General features: G+C 45.2%; 1 pseudogene; it reads right to left on the minus strand.

Annotated features, from left to right (window-relative positions):
* The window catches only part of LOC139361077 (zinc finger protein 669-like), a 36,201-nt pseudogene that overhangs the window by 12,205 nt on the left and 624 nt on the right, over nucleotides 1-23,372 (minus strand).

Consider the following 23,372-nt stretch of genomic DNA (forward strand, 5'->3'; position numbering starts at 1 on the left):
TTGATTAAAACTTACCAGGTCGGCCGGGCACGGGGGCTCACGCCTGTAATCCGAGGACTTTGGGAGGTCTAGGCAGGCGGATCACTTGAGATCAGGAGTTCGAGACCAACATGGCCAACATGATGAAACCCTGTCTCTACTAAAAATACAAAAATGAGTTGGGCGTGGTGGTGGGCGCCTGTAATCGCAGCTACTCAGGAGGCTGAGGCAGGAGAATAGCTTGAACCCAGGAGGCGGAGGTTGCAGTGAGTGAAATGGCTCCACTGCACTCCAGCCTGGGCCATATAGTTTAACTTTCTCTCTAAACAAAAACAAAAACAATGTACGGGGTCTACCTCCGGCTCTGGAATTTTCCTGGAAGGCCTTCTCTTCTGGGCTTCATTTTTCTCACTTTTGAGGATCGTAAACTACATAATTTCCAAGATTTTTGCCCTACACCTTTAATTCTTTCAAGCAAATAGAGCAGAGAAAAATTCTCTTCCCCGTAATGGTGTAAGGAATTCTCTCACAGAAGGGAACACATGGGTATGGAGAAGACAGAGGATATATATATATATATATATATATATATATATAAAAACATATATATATATGTTTTTTTGGTTTTTTTTTTTCTTTTTTTTTTTTTTTGGAGACAGAGTTTTGCTCTGTTGCCCAGGCTGGAGTGCAGTGGCAGGATCTAGGCTCACTGCAAGCTCCGCCTCCTGGATTCACTCCGTTCTCCTACCTCAGCCTCCCAAGCAGCTGGGACTATAGGCGCCTGCCACCACGCCCGGCTAATTTTTTGTATTTTTAGTAGAAACAGGATTTCACTTTACTAGCCAGGATGGTCTCCATCTCCTGACTTCGTGATCTTCCCGCCTCGGCCTTCCAGAGCGCTGGGGACGACAGGTGTGAGCCACTGTGCCTGGCCGACAGAGGATATATTTTTGAGCTCTACATTTCAGAGTTCTTTTCTCTAGCCCTGGCCTGGGTCCCAAGCAGGGAACTTAATTCACTCTATCACTGAAGTATTCTCTTGCTTTGATACCATTGATATGTTGTCCTAGAGATTTGGTATGGCTGCTAGGAGTGTTTCATAGTTAAGAACTGATGCAACCTCTCTTTTGTCAGTTGATGAGTCTATAAACCATCTTGTTTCCTTTAATATTATCTCCCTGGAACTGGAAGGTCAGAGATGAAGTTTTCTTAGATTGTAAGTCTCAGTCTTTGCTATGTACCTTTGTCTGTCTCCCATGTTACCTGCTGTTTTTCCCCCCGTTTTTCATTTTAATGTTTTTATTGGATAGGTGTCTATTATTGCAGGCTACCTCAAAACGTTTTTGGATATTGACAGGATATAAGTATGAATAATATGTAAAAGATAACTTCTAGTTCTTTTGAGCAGAGGATTTGGTTTCTATATGTGGCCCTATTAAAGCTTTTGTTAAGTCCAAGTGCTTTCTGAACTTCAATTCCCTTACCTGTAGAATGGAGTTAGTTGTTAGTAATACCTGTTCTGCCTAACTCAGGAGATTGTTTTGAGGATCAAATGAAATCATAAATGTAATGGAATTTTGTAAATTTTAAATGAAATATTGTATTACCTAAGTTTTTTTTTTTTTTTAATGCCGTATTAAGAATGGAATGAATCTGGGTTTTCCTTTGAAATCCCAAATGTTTAATGTACAGAGAAGTTTTAATGTGTCTGTTGGGGACTTCATTAGGATTGTTTTCTATCTTTAACTGGCCAGTATTGTTTTATATTTTAGCATTTTTGGGGAACATCAAAATTTGTGTTTCAGTTATCATTAATATTTTACAAAGTCACTGAATGTGCATGATTTAGTCTTTACCAATCTCTTCAATTATTTACATTCCCATGTAAAAAATGCAGTAATGGACGTCCATGTAAATAACATTCCCATGCTTTAATGAAGCATCATTTCTTGACATTGCAGTTTCTAAGTGCCCTGTGTTGAGGTCGGGAAAGCTAAAGGGCAGTCAGAGGTCAAGGTCAGCAAAGCACCACCTTTGACATTTGAAATTCAGCAGCAGGTATCACAGTGAACCCCATTCCAGCATCCAGGAAGTTTCTCTGCCCTGTCTCTCCTCCAGCCACCTCGGAATCTGTGTCTGCAGTGTTGGTCCTGCTTTCCTGTCTCTCCTCTGCCTTTTCCTTCTCTTCACCAACTTCTACCGAGTGCCTCTGGTGTCCCAGACAGTGGCAGTGGGAGGACAAAGGCTAATAAACCGGGCCCTGGTCCTCAAAGGATTGATGTTTTCTGTTCAGACATTAAGTTACACTGTCATATATAGTGTTGACAGACGTTGATACAGATTTCCTGTGAAGTGCAGAAGCACCATCCTGGAAGCAGAGATGCAGAGGCAGCACTGGTGACTCACACATGGAGAGCTGGAGTTCTTGGTCTATTGGGATAAACTGACCTGGACATCATTTCAGTGCAGCGGAGTGAGTGCTGGGATGGGCTCCCTCGGGGCATCTGGGGCTGGGTTTGTCTGGTGTTTAGTCTCCTGCTTGGTACTTAGAGTTTATCAGTAAGATGAGCATTGGGAGGTTTCTAAGTGAAAGGAAAGGCAATCACTTACCTGAAACCTGAAATTTGTAGGTGTTCTGGGCCATTTATAATTCACTGAATCTGTTTTGTCAGAACAAGTCTATCATCTATTGTTTTGGATGGAGTGTGGCCAGCCCTGTCTTGCGATGTAAGGAAGTCCGGAAACGCCTGTCAGGTGTCAACACCGTGCCAGACACTCTTCTAGGGGTTTCCATGTAAATCACTGTATTCATTTCTGTTGCTGCTTTACCACATTTCCACAAATTTCGGGGCTTAAAACAATTGAAATTGTATCATCTCACAGTTCTGTGGGACAGAAGTCTGACGTGGGTGTCACTGGGCAAATATCACCATGTGGGCTGGGCTGCATTCCTCACTGGAGAATTGTTTCCAAGCACTTTTGGCCAAACATAGTTCTTTGTGGTTGCAGGACTGAGGTGTCTGTTCCCTTGCTGGCCATCTGTTGGGGGCTGCCCTCAGCTCCTGAGACCTCTATCTGGTCTTTGCACGTGGTCCCATCAGCTCAGGACTAGCTAGGCCAGGGACCTGGTCAGCCTCTCCAGTTCCCCTGTGTGCATTTCTCTTCTTCCACTCGGAGAAAGTTCTATGCCCTATTTTAAAATTTTTTTTGAGATGGAGTCTCACACTGTTGCCCAGGCTGGAGTGCAGTGGCGTGATCTCAGCTCACTGCAACCTCTACTTCCTAGGTTCAAGTGATTCTCCTGCTTCAGCCTCCTGAGTAGCTGGAACTACAGGTGCCCGCCACAACACCCGACTAATTTTTGTATTTTTAGTAGAGATGGGGTTTCACCATTTTAGCCAGGATGGTTTCCATCTCTTGATCTCGTGATCCGCCTGCCTTAGCCTCCCAATGTGTGGAGATTACAGGCAAGAGCCACCGTGCCTGGCCAGTTCTATGCTCTTAGAGGCTCATGGGATTAGACTGGACCTCCCTGGATAGCCCAGGATACTCCTTCTAAGGCCTGTGGCAAAGCCCTTTTGCTGTGTGACATAGTCACAGGTCTCGGGGGTTGGAATCTCCCATCACAGTTACTGATCCAGTTACTACAGCAGCCTGGGAGGTGCTTTTCATTGCCTCTGGTTAACAGATACCAATTTTTTTTTCATTTTTGCAAATTGGCAAGAACATGAAGATCCCTCTTTTTTTTTTTTTTCCAGACGGAGTCTCATTCTCTTGCCCAGGCTGGAGTGCAGTGGTGCAATCTTGGCTCACCACAATTTCCACCTCCCGGGTTCAAGCAGTTCTCCTGCCTCAGCCTCATGAGTAGCTGGGACTACAGACATGTGCCACCAGACCCGGCTAATTTTTGTATTTTTAGTAGAGACAGGGTTTCACTATGTTGGCCGGGCTGGTCACAAACTCGTTAACTTGTGATTTGCCCACCTTGGCCTCCCAAAGTGCTGGGATTACAGGCGTGAGCCACCACACCCAGCCATGAAGATCCTTCTTAAGTGAAAAAACCGTTCCTCTGACTTGATGTGAGGCTGTTGGTGAGATTGATAGCAATGGAGACAGGTCCATCAGAAATGGAGCTAAACTTTGTGTTTTGGAGTATTTTGATGGCCTGCCCTGATTATGTAAGTTTTGCTAAGAAGTCATTAGAGTCATTCCTCTACTGGAAGAAACACCCATATGGGGAATTTGGGACCTTGCCTTTTCAAGTTTTACACAAAGGACTCTCTATGAGTGAAAAGTACGTGATTCCAGGTCCATTTCTAGAATGGAAACAGCTGCATCAGCCCAACAGCGATTCACATTCCTGAGTTTGAGAGAATCTGACTATTTCAAGGCTGAAGCCAAAAGCCCAATAAACAATGTTTGTACCTTTATTCATAGTTAGGACTTAGGTGCATCCTGTGGTCAAGAAAACAACTGATGGTGGCCAAGTAGTTTAAAACCAAGCAGGACCTCATTTTATCATGTGGGTGTTTTTGATTTTTTAAATGAAGTTTTTATTTTCCTGTGCAATAAATGACAAGCTCTGACTTGAAATACATTTCCTTTAATAAACCAGAATCTAGGGCTGGGCGCGGTGGCTACGCCTGTAATCCCAGACTTTGGGAGGCCGAGGAGGGCAGATCACGAGGTCAGGAGATTGAGACCAACCTGGCTATGGTGAAACCCTGCCTCTATTAAAAATACAAAAAATTAGCCGGGCATGGTGGTGGGCGCCTGTAGTCCCAGCTACTCAGGAGGCTGAGGCAGGAGAATGGTGTAAACCCATGAGGCGGAGCTTGCAGTGAGCCGAGATCACGCCACTGCACTCCAGCCTGGACGACAAAGCGAGACTCTGTCTCAAAAAAAAAAAAAAAAAGAAAAAAAAAAAAGAAACCAGAATCTATAATCCTAAGGTTTTTAACCTGGCTTTCAGAAATTTATGAAGTCCCCAAAATCCTGTGCAACAATTTTGTGTATATGCATCCATGTGTGTTTATGGGGAGACGATTTATAGCTCTCCATACATTTTCGAAGTGGTTGGATTCCAAAAAATTTTAGAATACGCCACTTGGGCCTGGTGTGGTGACTCACATCTGTAATCCCAGCACTTAGGGAGGCTGAGGCAGTAGGATCCACTGAGATCAGGAGTTTAAGACCAGCAACATAACGAGACCTCCACCTCTACCAAAAAAAAAAAAAAATGCTGGACGTGGGGGTGCATACCTGTGGTTCTAGCTGCTCGGGAGGTTGATCACCTGATCCCAATAATCTGAGGCTGTGGTGAGTTAGAATTACACCACGGCACTCCTCCCTGGGCAACAGAGCAAGACCCTCTCAAACAAAAACAAAAAACTATATCACTTAATATACTATTGTTGTGGGTCAAGTATCAGATTTTGTTTAAAAATTAAATACTCTTTCTTTTTTTTTGAGATGGAGTCTCGCTGTGTCGCCCAGGCTGGATTGCAGTGGCATGGTCTGAGCTCACTGCAAGCTCTGCCTCCTGGGTTCGCACCATTCTCCTGCCTGAGCCTCCTGAGTAGCTGGGATTACAGGTGCCCACCACCATGCCTGGCTAATATTTTGTATTTTTAGTAGAGATGGAGTTTCGCCGTGTTAGCCAGGACGGTCTCGATCTCCTGACCTCGTGATCCGCCCACCTTGGCTTCCCAAAGTGCTGGGATTACAGGTAAATACTCATTTTTGCAAAGTTGTACAGGCATACAGCTCTAAGAGTCAGAAATTAACAAGGCTTACAATAAAACCCAGCAATCCCCCACCTTACCCTTCTCCACCCTAATCCCTGCTCCTTGGAGGTTACTATGTTTATGTTTTAGCTGGTTCTTCTAGATTGTGTGGAAGACAAGGATTCAGGTTGCTTACCCTCTCCCCTCCTCCTGTTGCCCACGTTTTTCTCCCCCATCCTCTCAGTATAATTATTGTGATAGTGAGGCCAGGCATGGTGGCTTGTGACTTATCCCAGATTTTTGGGAGGCCGAGGCAGGCAAATCACTTGAGGCCAGGAGTTGAAGGCCAGCCTGGCCAACACAGTGAAACCCTGTCCTACTAAAAAATACAAAAATTCGTCAGTTGTAGTGTCGCACACCTGTAGTCCCAGCTACTCAGGAGCGTGAGGCACAAGAATTGCTTGAACCTGGGAGGTGGAGGTTGCAGTGAGCTGAGATCGCATCATAAGCTGTACACGCCACTGTACTCCAACCTGGGCAACAGAGGTCGACGCTGTCTCAAAAAAAAAAAGTATCGTGATAGTGGGATACATAGTACAATAGTGTATATATTTAGTATTCTTCCTGGTTTTTGGCCCAGAGCTTCTAAAACCCTTGTAATTTCCTGAGTGATAGGAACATCATTGGTTATAATATTTGGTCTTAGGTTTCAATACCTGACACAAGAGCTTCTAAGACTTTTGGAATCTCTGGGGTGATAGGAGTGTCTTTTGTATGATAATGAGATGACAGGTGGCTTCGGGCCCCTGGACAGGTTCAGGATTGGGGCTGGTTGCCAGAAAGATGAGTCATGAGTAAAGAGTTGGACATACCAGCCCCACCCCTACCTCTGGGAGGGGAGATGAGACAGGCTGGAGATTGAGCTAGTCACAGGTGGCCAATGACTTCATCATGTCTATGTTATGAAAACTCCATAAAACCCTCTAAATACTGGGTTTGGAGAGCTTCTGGTTTGGTGAACTCATTTGGTGCTGGGGAGGTGGCACTTCCAGGGACGGCATGGGAGCCCCGACCTCTCTGCCCCGTGGTGTGCCCTGTGCATCTCTTGCATTTGGCTGTTCCTGTGTTCTCTTCTTTGTAATAAACCAGTAAGAGTAAGTAAGTGCCAAGCACTTTGCGTCTGTCACCTCTCTTACTTTTTCAGCAACACTGTGTGGCGGATAATGTCCTCATTTTGCTGGTGACAAAATGAGATTGATGCCTTGAGTAACTTGCTCAAGGTCACATAATAAGTGGAATTCAAGCTCTGACTCCAAAGCCTGTGCTTTTAACCAGCATGCTGCATAGCCGCCTCTTTATTTGTTAGGATTTTTGGTGTCTTTAGGGCCTGACACCAAGTTGGTCGTTGTGGCCTAGAGCTGTTATAAGGGAGCTTTTAGCAGCCCTGCTGAGAACAGAGCCAGCACCTCCGGATTGGCAGGGCAGGGGCTGTTCCTGCTGGGAGCCGCAGGCCATTCATTCCCTGTGGCCCTTGGCTATCTTGCTCATCCACTCCCTCCCTCATTCAGTAGGTCCTGAGTGCCGCCTCCATGTGGAGGAGAAGGAGGCAGCCTTCCAGCCCAGGTGGGGCCTGCAGGTACACACAGGGAGAGGCAGCTGTGCACTGAGCTGGCTGTCGGCTGGGACAGTGTGGCTCCAGAGGTGGCGATAGAATGCTCTGGGACTGCAGAGGGAGCACGTGCTTCTGAAAGGGAGGAAGGGGCAGGCACCGCAGAGGAGGTGTACGTGAGTTGGACTTTGAGGGAGGAGTTGCATTTCCACAGTGGAACCGAGCAGCTGAGGCTTTCTCAGCAGCTGAAGATTACAGCCAGCCAGCCTCAAATGTTCAGCTTTTCCTGAATTCTCTTCTTTACAACACTGCAGTAAGTTTTCAACAGAGATGAAGCAGTCACCTCCATGTCATTAATGTTCTGCAAATCCTGTGTGTAGTTTTCGATGCTTAGCAGATGGGGGCAGCCTGGGCCATAAGAGAAGAGCCTGTGTGTCCACCTATTGGGACAGCAGTCAGGTGTGGCACAGGGCAGTGATCACTGCCTGCCCCTGAGGAACTCAGTTGTACTTTTATGTGGAGAGGCCAAAGAAAGCTGTGGTACAGGGGGCAGGAGACATTTCATCTCCAAAGCAAGGCACAAAATACATAGTCTGTGCCCTGCATGAGAAACCGAGCAGAACCGTGTGCTGATTCCCACCCCTGCCTCCCCTCCTGAGAGCGAACCGTCCATTGTACTATGGCGGAAGGCATTTCTGCAGCCTCTGCAATTGGAGTGATCTGTCACTTGCCCATTGAGCCTTAGGGGCAGCAACCAAGTGGTGTGGCTGAAACACAGGCCTTGGCCAGACCGGGTTGGATATGTTGGTTCTGCCACTGATTGTGAATTACAAAACCTTGGAGAAGTCATTGTCTTTCTCTGTGCCTCTCATGTAAGATGGGGAACACTGCGGCCATTGCAGAAAAGCAGATAGGTGGAGCGAGTATGAAGTGCTTTGTGTGTGTGTCACACGGTGAATGAAATGGCACTGATTGACATTATTGATAGTAATAACAGGTTTCATTCAGGAACAAAACCGGTAAAGTACGCCAGGTGCAGTGACTCCCGCCTGTAATCCCACCACTTTGGGAGGCCGAGGCAGGTGGATCATGAGGTCAGGAGTTTGAGACCAGCCTGACCAATATGGTGAAACCCCATCTTTACTAAGAATACAAAAACTAGCTGGGTGTGGTGGCATGCCTGTAGTCCCAGGTACTTGGGAGGTTGAAACAGGAGAATCATTTGAACCCAGGAGGCAGAGGTTATAGTGAGCCGAGATGGCGTCACTGCACTCCAGCCTGGGCGACAGAGTGAAACTCTGTCTCGAAAAAAAAAAAAAATCTGGTAAAGTGTTTTACCCAGCCTAGGTACGTGTGGCAGAGCCAAATGAAAGCTTAGAAAAAGATGACTTGAGAACTAGCCCAGCAGAAGAATCAGGCGGGATGTGTTGTTACTGAGTAAGTGAAATTTGCACCTGCTTTCTCCCAGGCCTTGCTGAATTGTGTACAACAGAGAGCTCAGGTGTTGGGGGCAGTTGACCGGTTGAAGAATGCATTGCTATTATGTGAGGAACATTGGGCTTTGAAAAAGCAGAACTGGATCCACGTTCTTGCCTGGTAACTCTAATTATCATCTAGTTTGTAAAGGGGAATGCAGTTCACTGAAAAATTCGTATGACAGTGGGACAAGGATTGGGCCTCTGCATTGGTTTGTGTAATATAGGTCACATGAAAGAGCATTTAGGCTGCAGGGAGACTTTTCATCTCTATAAATTTGCTTTCACAGGACAATTCCATCATGATTTGAAGATTTTGGAGTTAAAACTACATTGTTCTGGTATGTGTTTCGGGGCAAATTTATGCATACAATTTGCTTAAATATTTCAGATGATACAAGAATATATGTGTGGTGTAAAAAGCTGAAATTTGCATTCCCCCTTCTCTAGAAGTAACCATTGTGAATAGTTAACTCTGTATTCCAGCTATTTTGTATATTATAAATACACTGTGAACATTTGAGTGTATATATACATGTATGTTACACACATTTTTAGAGATGGAATATTGCTGTGTTGCCCATGCTAGTCTCAAACTCCTGGGCTCAAGGGACCCTCTCGCCTTAGTCTCCCAAAGTTTTGGAATTACAGGCGTGAGCCACAGCGCCTGGCCTGCATGAGTATATTTACTAATTGCTAAGTTACTCTGTTCAATACGTGTCTATTGAACTCCCCATGTGCCAAGCATTGTTCTGAATACCTTATATGCACCAATTCACTTAATTTTTAGAGCAGCTCTATTATTGTGGCCCTTTTACAGTGAGGAAACTGAACCACAGAGAGGCTGGGGACGTTGTCTAACATCACACAGCCAGTGCTGTTGGAATTGAGGTTTGAACCCAGACAGCTGGCTTCAGATCTCTTAGCTGTTATCATAGATGGCACACCCAAACCTTAGGGCCACCTCCCAAGCCTTGCCTCCGATACGGGCTCGCCTGAGCTCTGCGAGAGCCATGTACGTGAGGTTTCTTTCCTCTTTAAGAACACAAGTCTTGAAATTGTCCCAGACCCTGGAAGGACCTCTTGAGGACCAAAAACAGGGATTCTTCAAGCCTGCCCCAAGGGCCAGATCTCTGATTTAGCTACTTGGAAGGTAGATGTAGAAGAGAGTAATTTTGCCAGAACAAAATGTCAGGATGGCTGGGCTGACTCGGCCAGATGCAGTGGCTCATGCCTGTAATCCCAGCAATTTGGGAGGCCAAAGCAGGTGGATTACCTGAGGTCGGGTGTTCGAGAGCAGCCTGGCCAACAAGTTGAAACTCCGTCTCTACTAAAAATATAAAAATTAGCTGGGCGTGGTATCGGGTGTCTGTAATCCCAGGTACTTGGGAGACTGAGGCAGGAGAATTGCTTTAACCCGGTTTACAGAGGTGGTAGTGAGCTAAGATTATGCCACTGCATCCAGCTTAGGTGACAGAGTGAGACTCCATTTCAAAAAAAAAAAAAAAGGAGAAGGAGAAGGAGAAGGAGGAGAAGGAGAAGGAGAAGGAGGAGGAGGAGGAGGAGGAGGAGGAGGAGGAGCAGGAGAAGGAGAAGGAGAAGCAGAAGCAGAAGCAGAAGCAGAAGCAGAAGCAGAAGCAGAAGGAAGAAAGAAGAAAGAAGAAAGAAGAAAGAAGAAGAAAAGAAGAAGAAGAGGAAGAAGAAGAAGAAGAAGAAGAAGAAGAAGAAGAAGAAGAAGAAGAAGAAGAGAAGAAGAAGAGGAAGAAGAAGAAGAAGAAAAGAAGAAGAAGAAGAAAGAAGAAAGAAGAAAGAAGAAGAAAAGAAGAAGAAGAAGAAGAAGAAGAAGAAGAAGAAGAAGAAGAAGAAGAAGAAGAAGAAGAAGAAGAAGAAGAAAGAAGAAGAAGAAAAGAAGAAGAAGAAGAAAAGAAGAAGAAGAAAAAGAAGAAGAAGAAGAAGAAGAAGAAGAAAAGAAGAAGAAGAAGAAGAAGAAGAAGAAGAAGAAGAAGAAGAAGAAAGAAGAAAGAAGAAAGAAGAAAGAAGAAAGAAGAAAGAAGAAAAGAAGAGAGAATGATGGCTGGGCTAACTCATAGGGTAGAGGCCCTACAGCGGCCGTAGGACCTTGGCCACTTGGGTGGAAAAGAAGTAAGGAAGAGCTTCACCCATGGCGGTGACCTGGACTGCAGAAACCACACTAAACATCCACATCCTGGAGCCTGGCCACCCCATTTGCTTCTCCTCTCCTTGGGTAGAGGGTGTGGGGAGCTTTCTACCCTGGAGGCTGAGCAGCGCAGCTTCCAACCAGGGTAGGCGTTTGTCCCTGGGAATACAGACAGCATTCTCATAAGCAGCCCAAATACTCCTGAACAGCTTTTTGTAGGGTGGGGCGGGGCGGGGCAGAGGGTGATTTTGACTCATAGGTACCTTTTCCACTTTCACTGCTGATAACTGTGTTACAGATTAAAGTTTTGTTTTTGATACTGAAGAGGGCTTAAGAGAGTGAGCTATTATGGCACATCTAAGTCTGCTAAAATAGAACCACGGGGTAGTGTAGGAGAATCTCTTCTAAATTATGGATCATATATGGTGAACGTTAGAAGCCATGTGTACCTAAGTTGAAAAATCAAAACATGTCTTGTATTTGGGTGACCCCGGTAAGTCTGGATGCCACTGCGCCTTGTGTGAACACAGGATGCTGAGGTGTAGGGACCAACAGGCTTTTTCTGGACATCTTGTGCTTCTCCCTTGGGGTAAAGTGGGGCGGCAGTAGGAGCGCACAGCTGTTGGGCCCCTAATATTTGTCAGCTGGTTTACATGTGGGATTCCATTTAATGCAATCTTGGAGGTAAAATGATTTTATTGAAGATGAAGATAGAGGCTTAGAGAAGTTAAGAAAATTGTTCAATGTCACGTCATTTGTTTTGTTTTGTTTTGTTTTGAGGCAGAGTTTTGCTCTTCTTGCCCAGGCTGGAGTGCAATGGCGCGATCTCGGCTCACCACAACCTCTACTTCCCTGGTTCAAGTGATTCTCCTGCCTCAGCCTCCTGAGTAGCTGGGATGACAGGCATGCGCCACCACGCCAGGCTGATTTTGTATTTTTAGTAGGGACGGGGTTTTTTCATGTTGGTTAGGCTGGCCTTGAACTCCCAACCATGAGTGATCTGCCCAACTGGGACTCCCCAACTGCTGGGATTACAGGTGTGAGCCACCACACCTGGCCGAGGCCATGTAATTTCTTAAGTGGAAAGATGAAGTACTTGATGAACTCAGAAGTTTGACTTCAAGGCCCTTCATCTTTCCATAACACGTGGTTCCTTCCCTGGTTGGTGGGAGTGACTGAAGAACTCAAGGAAGCTGTGTTTTGTGGAAAGAAGACCTGAGGGGTGTATGGTCTTTCCAGGCTTGGAATCTGCCATGCTGGGCTTCTGAATTGTATAGCTTGGCCATATAGAGAGAAGCCCCTCATTTAAGACTTATTCTTTGGGGAAAATAAAGGAAGGCCGCCCGCATGAGACAGGCAGAGGTGATTTTCTCAGAACTGCTGTGGCAAGAGAGTCAGCACCATTACTTGCGTGTGGCAGAGACTGACATGCAAGTGAGTGGCTGATGAAGAGTGGGGAAATTTCAGGATGGAAAAGAACGGCTCCCAGTGGAGGCTGTTGTGGGGACTGGAGGCGGCTGTGCAGAAGTGGGTTGTCCTATGTGATTGGTTAGGGGCGTATTTGGCTTTCTCTGAATGATCCTAACTGGAAACAGGGGCCAAAATTAGGGTAGCTGTCAGTTTTGAGTCAAGTCCTGGCCACATGGACAGAGTTGTGGTTTAGCTTCTGGGTTGTGGAGAGAGAGCAGTCTGGCTTCCTGTCTGATGTGCTAGCCTGGCTGGCCTCCTGGCTGTTGACTGTAGATAGGGGATTGGTTTCCTGGGTGGGCAGCTACAGGTTGTGGTCTGAGTTCTGTCTTTATACATATGATCAGGCATGGTCTGTTTGTATATTCAGTCCCTCATTTTTCTTGTCAGTAAAAATATCAAATGACAAATTGGATACATTGGGAACTTTTTAGATGTCTGTGTCCCCTGGAGGAAGTTTTCATGTTCACATTTAATCAGAATGAATATAAACAATTGGGCATTTATCTTAAGATTTAAAATAGGAAATCTTCCACAATACTACCTCGGCGCCATTGCCTCTCTGTCCGTCATTAGGGAATGTGTTTTTATCCACCGCCGGCTCATCGTCCACCAGTTTGTGGTTGATCCAGTTCTCTATACGTCTTGTCTTGTGTGCATGTCATTGTTTGCTAGTGTTAGCTTTCCCCTTCGTCAGTGTAGTTTATTTGTGTAGCATCTGTTGGTAGGAAGTTATTTGTGGAATTTGTGAATGGAAGGGACCTTGGAGGTCCGCTAGGTCAGCCCAGTGATTTTCAAGATAAACGGAAATACAGGGAAATGTTCCAGCTTTTTTGGTGGCAAAACCAGGAATAGAAAGCAGTGTTCTTTGTGCCACAATGTCATTGAAAGACAGCTCAATGTGGGTCTAAAATGCAGAGTAACTAACTTTCATTTATCTCTGCTTCTGACTCTTGTTATCAGACATTTTAAATTGACCTTAATGTGTTAGCAGAAATATGAAAAGTCCTGACTTGTTTACATATAAGGTACTTCTTTGCCTACTCATTTGGTTGTTTTTTTCAACAGGATTGAAAAGACATTGTTCTAAACTGAATGTTTATGTCTCCAACAGATTCTTGTACTGGAGCCCTAACTGCCAGTGTGATGGTATTAGGGGGTAGGACCTTTGGGAGGTGATAAGGGTTAGAGGAGGTCATGAGCATGGGCCCTTGTCTCACAGGATTAGTGCCCTTAGAAGAAGAGAAACCAGGCCGGGTGTGGTGGCTCACACCTGTAATCCCAGCACTTTGGGAGGCCGACGTGGGCAGATCACGAGGTCAGGAGATTGAGACCATCCTGAAACCCTGTTTCTACTAAAAATACAAAAATTAGTTGGGTTTGGTGACACGTGCCTGTAATCCCAGCTACTCGGGCGGCTGAGGCAGGAGAGTTGCTTGAACCAGAGAGTCAGAGGTTGCAGTGAGCTGAGATTGTGCCACTACACTCCAGCCTGGTGACAGAGCGAGACTCTGTCTCAAAAAAAAAGAAAGAGAAAGCAGGCAGCTCCCACTGCCCTGGTGTGAGGAAACAAGAAGAAAGGTTGCTGTCTGCAAGCCAGGAAGAGGTCCCTGTCCCGGAACTGAGTTGGCCAACACTCTGATCTTGGACTTCCAGCCACCAGAGCTGTGAGAAATAAACTAATGTTTAAACCACACAGCCTATGGCGTTTTTTATGGTATTTCCCTATGGTATTATGGCTATCTGATTTGACTGATACAGAGATGGTTCCAGAATATTGTAGCCTGTATCTAAGTTGGTGATACCATGAAAATAAATGTGGTAGTTCATTCCTTTATATGAAGATAGCGCTGTGAGCCCAGGGCCTTTGCTCATGTCTTAGTTGAGTCTTGTTTTCTTATAATAGCTTCCTAAGTTCTCTTTTCCCCCTCTAATTTATATTATATATCTGAATTAAATCATATATGGTATGATTTTATACTTCATGTCTATACAAACTTTTAGTGATTTTATTTCATTTGATTTGATTTTTGAGACATGCCCTTGCTCTGTTGCTCAGGCTGGAATGCAGGCGTACCATCACAGCTCACTGTAACCCTAAATTCCTGGGCTGAAGTGATCCTCCCGCCTCAGCCTCCTGAGTAGCTGGGACTACAGGTGTGCTATCCTTAGCAGTCCTCTCGCCTCAGCCTCTCAAAGCACTGGATTACAGGCATGAGCCGCCACACCCAGCCCAGTGATTTTTCATTATTAAGATCAAGGGCGGGTTCCCTGGCTTGGCATTCAAGGCTCATGATCAGGGCGTGATATGCAAGTTTGGGTTTCAGTGTTTCCATTCCCACCATCAGCCTTGCGTTCCAGCTTCTTTCCTAAGCCCTGTTCTAAAGCCCAGCCTCAGAGCTGCACTTAGAATTTATACCTTCTCATCTCTTCATCGTCTTCGCCTATGTTCTAAACTCCATCTGGGACATCGTCTTCGCCTATGTTCTTATCTCCATCTGGGACATCATCTCCACACTTCCGCCTCTTTAAATCTTCTCTATCCTTCAAGACTTGAAATACTCATTTCCTTTACATGATCCCTACTCTGACATCCAAGCTAGAATTAATCTTTCTTCCTTTGAACTCTGATAGTGCTTAATATTTTTCATTCTTTAATTATACAGCAGTCCTGTGTGTTAGATATTCTTATTCTCCCAGTTTTTCATAGTTTCTTTGAAAATATTTGCTGTAGCCATGTATTTTGAATATGTAATGTGAGTGACATTCAAAAGGTCCTGGAGAGTGAAAGGCAGTCCTACTCCCATCACTGCCCTGTGACCACTGTTGCCAGTTTTTGTTTGTTTGTTTGTTTTTCCAAGGCAGAGTCTTGCTCTGTCACCAGGCTGGCATGATCTCAGATCTCTGCAACCTCTGCCTCCCGGTTTCAAGGGATTCTCCTGCCTCAACCTCCTGAGTAGCTGGGACTACAGGCGTGCGCCACCACGCCCAGATAATTTTTGTATTTTTCGAAGAGACGGGGTTTCACCATGTTGGCCAGGATGGTCTGGATATCTTGGCCTCGTGAGCCACCTGCCTCAGCCTCTCAAAGTGCTGGGATTACACGCGTGAGCCACTGCGCCGAGCCTATGTGTCTTGTTTTTAAAAACACAGATGTTGGCATAAGATAAACACGGTTGTCCGCCGGTAAGTATTTAGGTTGTTCCCAACCGTTTGGATTAATCAATGCTGAGTTGTACATAATTCTTGCATATTTGCGTGAATATGTTCATAGGATGCATTGCTAGAAATGGAATTGAGGGATCCAGGGTTCTGCGCATTTTAAATTTTGATGGGTGTTGCTGGATTCCCTTCCGTTAGGGCCATACCGTTATCTCACTGTCAATGTGTAAGGGCGCCTATTTCTATTTCCTTGCCACAGTTTCTTCTCAGCTGTTTTCTTTGACATCACACACACACAAATACCCCTTGTTCCAAAAACATGGACATTTTACATATCTACTTAAAGTGTGCATACACTGATTGAAGCTCTGTGTTGCAGTGATATGTGCTGCTAGGATTGTGGCTCTGTTTCGAATCTGCTAGCCAGGCTATGGCTTTCCAGTCAGGTATTTTTTGTTTTGTTCATGCTGTTGCTGTCATTGGGCTGTGTGAATTTCCCTCCATTGCCCATCCAGATTTCCTTTCCGGTGGGCGGGCTTAGTGTCTCATCTGGCAGCCCTGTTTCCTAGTGACCTGGGCCGAGTGTCTCATTCGGCAGCCCTGTTTCCTGGTGATCTGGGCTGAGTGTCTCTTTCGGCAGCCCTGTTTCCTGGTGATCTGGGCCCCATGTCTCATCCAACAGTCCTGTTTCCTGGTGATCTGGGCCGAGTGTCTCATCCGGCAGCCCTGTTTCCTGGTGATCTGGGCCAAGTGTCTCATCCAGCAGCCCTGTTTCCTGGTGATCTGGGCTGAGTGTCTCCATGAGAAGTTGCACCCATCTTCTCCAGTAGTGCATCTTTTCACAGCAAGCAAAACATTTTCACCACGTTTCCAGTGGGACAGGCACTAGCTCTTTTCTGGGCATCAGGAGACCTGGCTTTGTTCTGGTTCAAGCAACAGCTGGTGAGTTACCAAAGACAATTCGCATCTGGCCCCTGGTCCTTTTCTTTATAAGTAGAATCACAGTCCGAGTGGGCATCACTGCCCTGGTCTCTATGTGGTGCTGAGTGTTGTGGGGATGATGGCTAAGTGTCAGGGTGCATTTCCACCACTAGGGGATTACAGGCCAGCCAAAGACACAGGAGGAAAGCTAACAGCCCCGGGCAGGAACACAGAACCAGAGGAGTTTGGAAGGGTGGTTCCAAGCTCCTTGGTGTGATGGATGTGATCACAATAAACATTTTATCTCTAAGTCTTGGGCCGTTGGACCAAGAGAAGAGAGAGCTGGTGTTGAGTTGTAGTGAGAGGTGCGTGGTTCCTGTACGTGCTGAACCTGGCTGGGACTCAATTCCATTGAGTCCCATTCCATTTTACCTTCTGTTTCCACCTTTTTCATGCTCCTGCTTGTTTCTCCAGAAAAAAATGCAATAAATTCCTTTCAAAAACTTTACAAAAGCCATAGACGCTTATTGAAAATAGTTCAAATGATATGGAAGTCAGAAAGATAGTGAGTGTTTTTCTGTTGTGTGTTTGGATGAATGTGTCTTTGGGGTAGTCACTATTAACACTGGGTGTATTTCCTTCCAGATCTTTTCCAGTGTGCCTACAAATATGTATGTACACACTGTAAAAAACAAAATAGTACGTGATCAACATTAAGTTCCCCTATTCTCACTGCGTAGTCGACATGGACATCCTTTCATGGTGATACGATGAGGCCTGATCGACTCCTTTTGTTCGCTGGAGTGGCAGGTAATAATAGCTACAGATAACTCACCTTCAGTGGGCATTTACCACGTGACAGGGTCTGTGCTCCAGGCAGGCTACATGAAGTGGGTCTTAAGGCTTTTTACAACAATGCTATGGGTGAACACAGTAATTGTTAACATTTTGCAAATGATAGAATTGCAGTAGAGAGAAGCAAAGCTGCTTGCTCAAACTCATGGCACGATTCCTGAGAGAGAGAGAGAGAACACTTTTAAAACAGTTGTTGTTATAGTCAGTTGATTTATGATCATTTCAAGAAATAGTGCATTCAGTGAATACATTTCAGGGTCTGGTACAGTCTGGGAGCTGGTTCTGAAAATGCTCTGCGCTAGAGGTAAGGGAGCGATCCATTGGCCCTGGGCTCCTAGTGCAAGGAGGGAGGTCCCGGGGAGAGGGGGCATGGAGAGGAGGTCTCTGAACAAACCTTGCAACATCCATTTCTGCTGAGTCTGGTCCGAGGTCTGGTTCTTGACATGTACACTTTTCAGAGATACTTGGTTTTGATTTTTATCATGGCTCAGCTGAGCAGCCATGGTTGCAAACTGCCTGGAGATGTGGTCTGGCAGGCCAGTGCTATGCCCATCCCTCCCGCTCCTGCAGGAGGGGAGTCATCCTGGGACTAGAGGGCTTCGCCTGTAATCAGCTATCTCATAATAAGTGGATTTGATGCTGGGTTCGCTAGGTCAGGAAATTTCCCATTTGGAAGGAAAACTGATACTTGTTTTTGGGTTTTGCTGAGGAGCCACAGGGTTTAGAGCAGGGACTGGAAGTTTGTTGAAACACACGTGAGTGCACTCAAACATCTTCCATGAAACGTGGAAATAAAGACAGTGTTCCAGAGAGGTCCCTGGCTTTGGGATATAAATATTTCTGTAACAGAATGGCACTGGCTGTCTGCTGTATTTTTTTCTCTGCTATTTTGGCAAGTTTTATTTGGGTGTGTGTCTCCTGTACAGAAGGTATGACATCAGTTTTTGCCACCAAGTATTTACAGCCGTTGGTACCTCCTGTGTGGGTCACTTTTGTGCCGTGGTTTCTTTGGGGAAATTGTAGGTCTCCTACCCAAAGCACATTGCCCATTTCAAGGTGCTCCTGGTTTCTGAACACCTGTGGCAGTGCCTTCCATGTGGGTGAAGCCAGCCGAGAAAGTACCCCTCCCCAGGAGGTGGGGACTGGTGATTGCCTGAGTGAGGAGGCCGGGGATGAGCCCTGGACTAGAACTTGTGACCGGCTGCTTTTCCTTCCCCTCCTGTCCGTCCTATTTTGCCACCACCCCCACTTTTGAAAAATTTCTTATTAAAAATTAAGCAACTATTTTGGTTTCCTTTATTCGCTATTCCTTGCTAATCGTATGCAGAGTGAGCCTAGGACAGTGGAAAGGAAAGTTGTACTTAGCTTCAGATGATCCTACCAGTCCCACATTGAAGGGTTTCTGCCAGGCGGCGTTGTCAAGTGGCGTTGTGGAGGTTCTCCTTTCAGTCCTCAGCATTAACCAACAGAGGTAGGTGGTACTTATTCCTGGTTAATGTTGAGGAAGTTGAGCTCAAATTGGCTAAGGGAACTTCCCAAAGTCACATAGGAAGTAGCAGAGTAGAACCAAACACATATTGTCTCTGAATCAGGCAGGTTGTCAGATTCCAAAATAGGCTCTTAATTTTTGGAGGTCAAAAAGCTGAACAGACACAGATATTTCTTTTTTCTTCTTCTTCTTCTTCTTTTTTTTTTTTTTTTTTTTTTTGCGCTAGGGTTTCGCTATGCTGCCTAGGCTGGTCTAGGCTCAAGCTGTCCTCCTGCCTTAGCGTTCTGAGTGCTGGGCTTACAGGTTTGTGTCACCACACCCAATAAAACAGACATTTCTTTAAAGAAGACATACAAATGGCCAAAAAATATGTGAGAAAAATGCTCAGTATCACTTATAATCAGAGAAATGCAAATCAAAACCACAGTGAGGTATCATCTCACCTGTTAGGATGAGTATTATCAAAAAGACAAAAAATAGCAAGTGCTGGTGAGGCTATGGAGACAAGGGAGCTCTTACACACTGTAGGGGGGTGTGCACTAGAGCAGCTGGCTGGGCGCGGGGCGCACGCTGACATCTCAGCACTTTGGGAGGCCGAGGCGGGCAGATCACCTGATGTCAGGAGTTTGAACCAGCCTGGCCAACATGGTGAAACCCCGTCTCTACTAAAAACACAAAAATTAGCTGGGAGCGGTGGATCATACCTGTAATCCCAGCACCGTTGGGCAGCTGAGGTGGGTGGGTCACTTGAGACCAGGAGTTCAAGACCAGCCTGGCCAACGTGGTGAAACCCCATCTTTACTAAAAAATACAAAAATTTACCAGGTGCAGTGGTGGGCACCCATAATCCCAGCTACTCAGGAGGCTGAGGCATGAGAACTACTGGAACCCTGGAGGCAGATGCTACAGTGAGCAAGCCGAGATTGCACCACTGTGTTCCAGCCTGGGCAACAGTGAGACTCTGTCTCGAAGAGAAAAAAAGAAAAAGAGTAAGAGTAAGCTACGGCACCCACTATGGCAAACAGTATGGAGGTTCCTCAGAAAACTGCAAATGAATTTACAGTGTGATCCAGCAGTCCCACTACAGTGTAGATACCCAAAGAAAAGGAAATCAGTGTCGGAGGGGCATCCGCACCTCTGTTTCCTACAGCACTGTTCACCATAGCCAAGATAAGGAATCAGCCTCGGTGTCAAACAGCAGATGATGGATAGAGAAAATGTGGTATTTATACACAGTGGAGTACTATTCAGCCATAACACGGGAAGAAGTCCTGTTATTCTCAGCAACGTGGATGGAACTGGAAGATATTATGAAATAAGCCAGGGACAGAAAGTTACACAGCACATGTTCACTTATGTGGAAGGCAAAAAGGAGTGGATCTCATGGAATTTGAAAGTAGACAGAGGATCCTAGAGGGTGAGAAGGGTCGGGGAAGAGGCAGATAGGGAGAAATTTGTTAAAGAATACAAAATTATAGCTGGATAGGAAAAAGTTCTAGTGTTCTATAACATAGGATGACTATAGTTAACAAGAATATATAGTTTCAGGCTGGGTGTGGTGGCTCATACCTGTAATCCTAGCACTTTGGGAGTCTGAGGTGGGTGGATCACCTGAGGTCAGGAGTTTGAGACAAGCCTGGCCAATGTGTAGAGAAACCCCGTCTCTACTAAAAATGCAAAAATTAGCCAGGCATAGTGGTGGGTGCCTTGTAACCCCAGTTACCAAGGAGGCCGAGGCAGGAGAATAGCTTCAACCTAGGAAGCAGATGTTGCAGTGAGCTGAGATCACACCACTGCACTCCAGCCTGGGCAACAGAGCCAGACTTTGTCTCAAAAAAAAATATATATATAGTTCCAGATAATTGGAGAAAGGGCATTGAACGTTCCAACAGAAAGAAATGATAAATGTTTGAGATGGTGGATATGCTAATTATGCTGATCACATACATTACATGTATTATAACATCACTCTGTGTACTTCATACATATGTACAGTACACAATTATGTGTCAATTAAAAAAGAAAAGCTGAACTTAGATTGGAATGGCTATGAAGTAGCTAGCTTTTTCATATTTTTGATATAGACCCTAGGCATTTATTTTAAGTAAACTACAGTTGGCTTCAGGAAGTGTTTAGTATTTGAATTGTAGCCTTGCATTTTATAATACGGAGAAGTAAAACTGTAGGCTTGCTTTAGATACAGTCACAGGGGTTTGCCGTGATGACTTTTTTATGTAATAAGGGGGAAATGTACCTTAATTAATAGGCATATATGATCATTTTTCTCCCTCGTACACATTTTTAGTTGTTGTCCAGGCATTGTGATACTTATGTAAACAGTATGCGATACCTTAGGGAGGAATCAGAATTTTAAGGTAAGAATACTTAGAGTTATATATGTTTCAACCTTTCAAACTGGACATTTTACATGTCCATTATATAACTGTAATTAAATTTTCAAAAAGACAATGTGTGTCTTTAATATGGGTGATGCTCTATTTTTTTTTTTTTTTTTTTGGAGACAGGGTCTTACTTTCTCCCAGGCTGGAGTGTAGTGGTGCGATCACGGCTCACTGCAGCCTCAGCCCCATAGGCTTGAGAGATCCTCCCACCTCAGCCTCCCAAGTAACTGGGACCACAGGTGTACAACACCATGCCCAGCTAATGTTTAAAATATTTTGCAGAGATAGGGCCTCCGTCTGTTGCTCAGGCTGGTCTGGAATTCCTGGATTCAAGTGATTCTCCTGCTTCATCCTCCCAAAGTGCTGTGATTACAGGCATGTGCCACTGCCTGGCCCCATATAAGTGGGATGATGACTTGAGCCTAGGAGTTCCAGACCAGCCTGGGGAACATGGCACAAGACCCTGTCTCTACAAAAACTAACAAAATTAACTGGTCATGGTGGCACCTGCCTGTTGTCTCAGCTACTCCAGGAGGCTGAGGCAGGAGGATAACTTGAGCCCAGGAGTCGAGGCTGGAGGATAACTTGAGCCTAGGAGTCGAGGCTGCAGTGAGCTCTGATCCTGTCATTGCACTCCAGCCTGGGTGACAGAGTAGACCTTGTCTCTTAAAAAAAAGTTACTGGCTACCTGATTATTCATAGGAAAAAAAACCTGAATTCTGATCGAAACCTCATACCTCGTACAAAAATTAACTCAAAATGGATCATGGACTAAAATGTAAAATGCAAAATAAAGATGAAAAGAGGAGCTAGAGACTGGGAGAAACTATTTGCAAACCACATGTCTGATGAAGGACTCATATCTATAATATATAAACAACTATCCAAATTCAGCAGTGAAACCAAGTCATCTAGTTTGAAAATGAATAAAAAACCTGAAGAGACATTTCAGATAACATATAAGCACATGAAAAGATGTTCAACATCATGAGCCATCAGAAAAATGCACACTAAAGCCACGTCACTACACACCTATCAGAATGCCTAAAATAAAAAGTAGTAACAAGAGCAATGCTGGTGAGGATGCGGGGAAACGGAATCACTCACACTTGGCTGGTGGGAATGGAAGATGGTACAGCCATTCTGGAAAACAGCTTGACAGTTTCTTAAAAAACTAAACGTGCAATTGCTGTAGGAGGCAGCACTCACATTCACGGGCAGTTATCCCAGAGAAATGAGGACTCATGTTCACACAAAAACCTATATGTATCTGTTCATAGCAGCATTATTTATAAAGTCTAGAAACTGGACACAGCCCGGAGACTGCTCAGCAGGTGAATGGTTAAACAAACTGGTGCACCCAGGCCCCAGATACCACTCTGCAGTAGTTAATGACGTCCTTGTTCATCAGTCTTTCAACCTCGAAACCACCATCATGCTTAATCCCCTTTTTTCCATCCTGGGTCTGAGTGGACTTCATTTTGCATTTCTTTCTAATGCATTTTCCCTCTGTCCTTTCTGCTTGAGCCTCATGCCTCATTGGAACCATTGTAAGAGCCACCGAATTGTTTCTCTTCTCTGCCTCATCATGGAATCCTTTCTACACTTCATGCCCCGCATTGCCATTGGAACAATCTTTCCAAAACATGAACAAACTAACTTAAAAGAAATATCCCAGGTAGCCTTCCAAATAAGTATAAGCTTTCTGTTAGAAGTTTCACTTCTTGTCTATAGGGAACCCAGGACTGTAGAGAGACAGATTTGCTGTCTGCATTTTAAGATCAGGCAGAAATCCCTGGAGGGGCCCATGTGGAATAGTGGAACAAATACTGGTTCTAGAATCAGAAGCCCTCATATCCTGGTTCTAACACTAGCTGGATGTTCTTGGGAAAGTTTTGGTTTCAAACCTCAGTATGAGGAAGCATCCTCAAGGGATCACACAAGGCTGCTGGGAGGAGCAGATGAGGGCCATGGTGAACATGCTGTGTAATCCGTGAAGCACGTCGTATATGTGAGAAGTGGAGCTGTGTGGATAGCGGTTCTGGAATCATTGTATGAAAACGATGGAAAGCACATTTGTAGTTCTGCCTGATGATACCACTGGGCACCTGGGTTGTACACGCCTGCAA

The sequence above is a fragment of the Macaca nemestrina genome (genome assembly GCF_043159975.1).
Source record: "Macaca nemestrina isolate mMacNem1 chromosome 4 unlocalized genomic scaffold, mMacNem.hap1 SUPER_4_unloc_8, whole genome shotgun sequence".
NCBI lineage: Eukaryota > Metazoa > Chordata > Mammalia > Primates > Cercopithecidae > Macaca > Macaca nemestrina.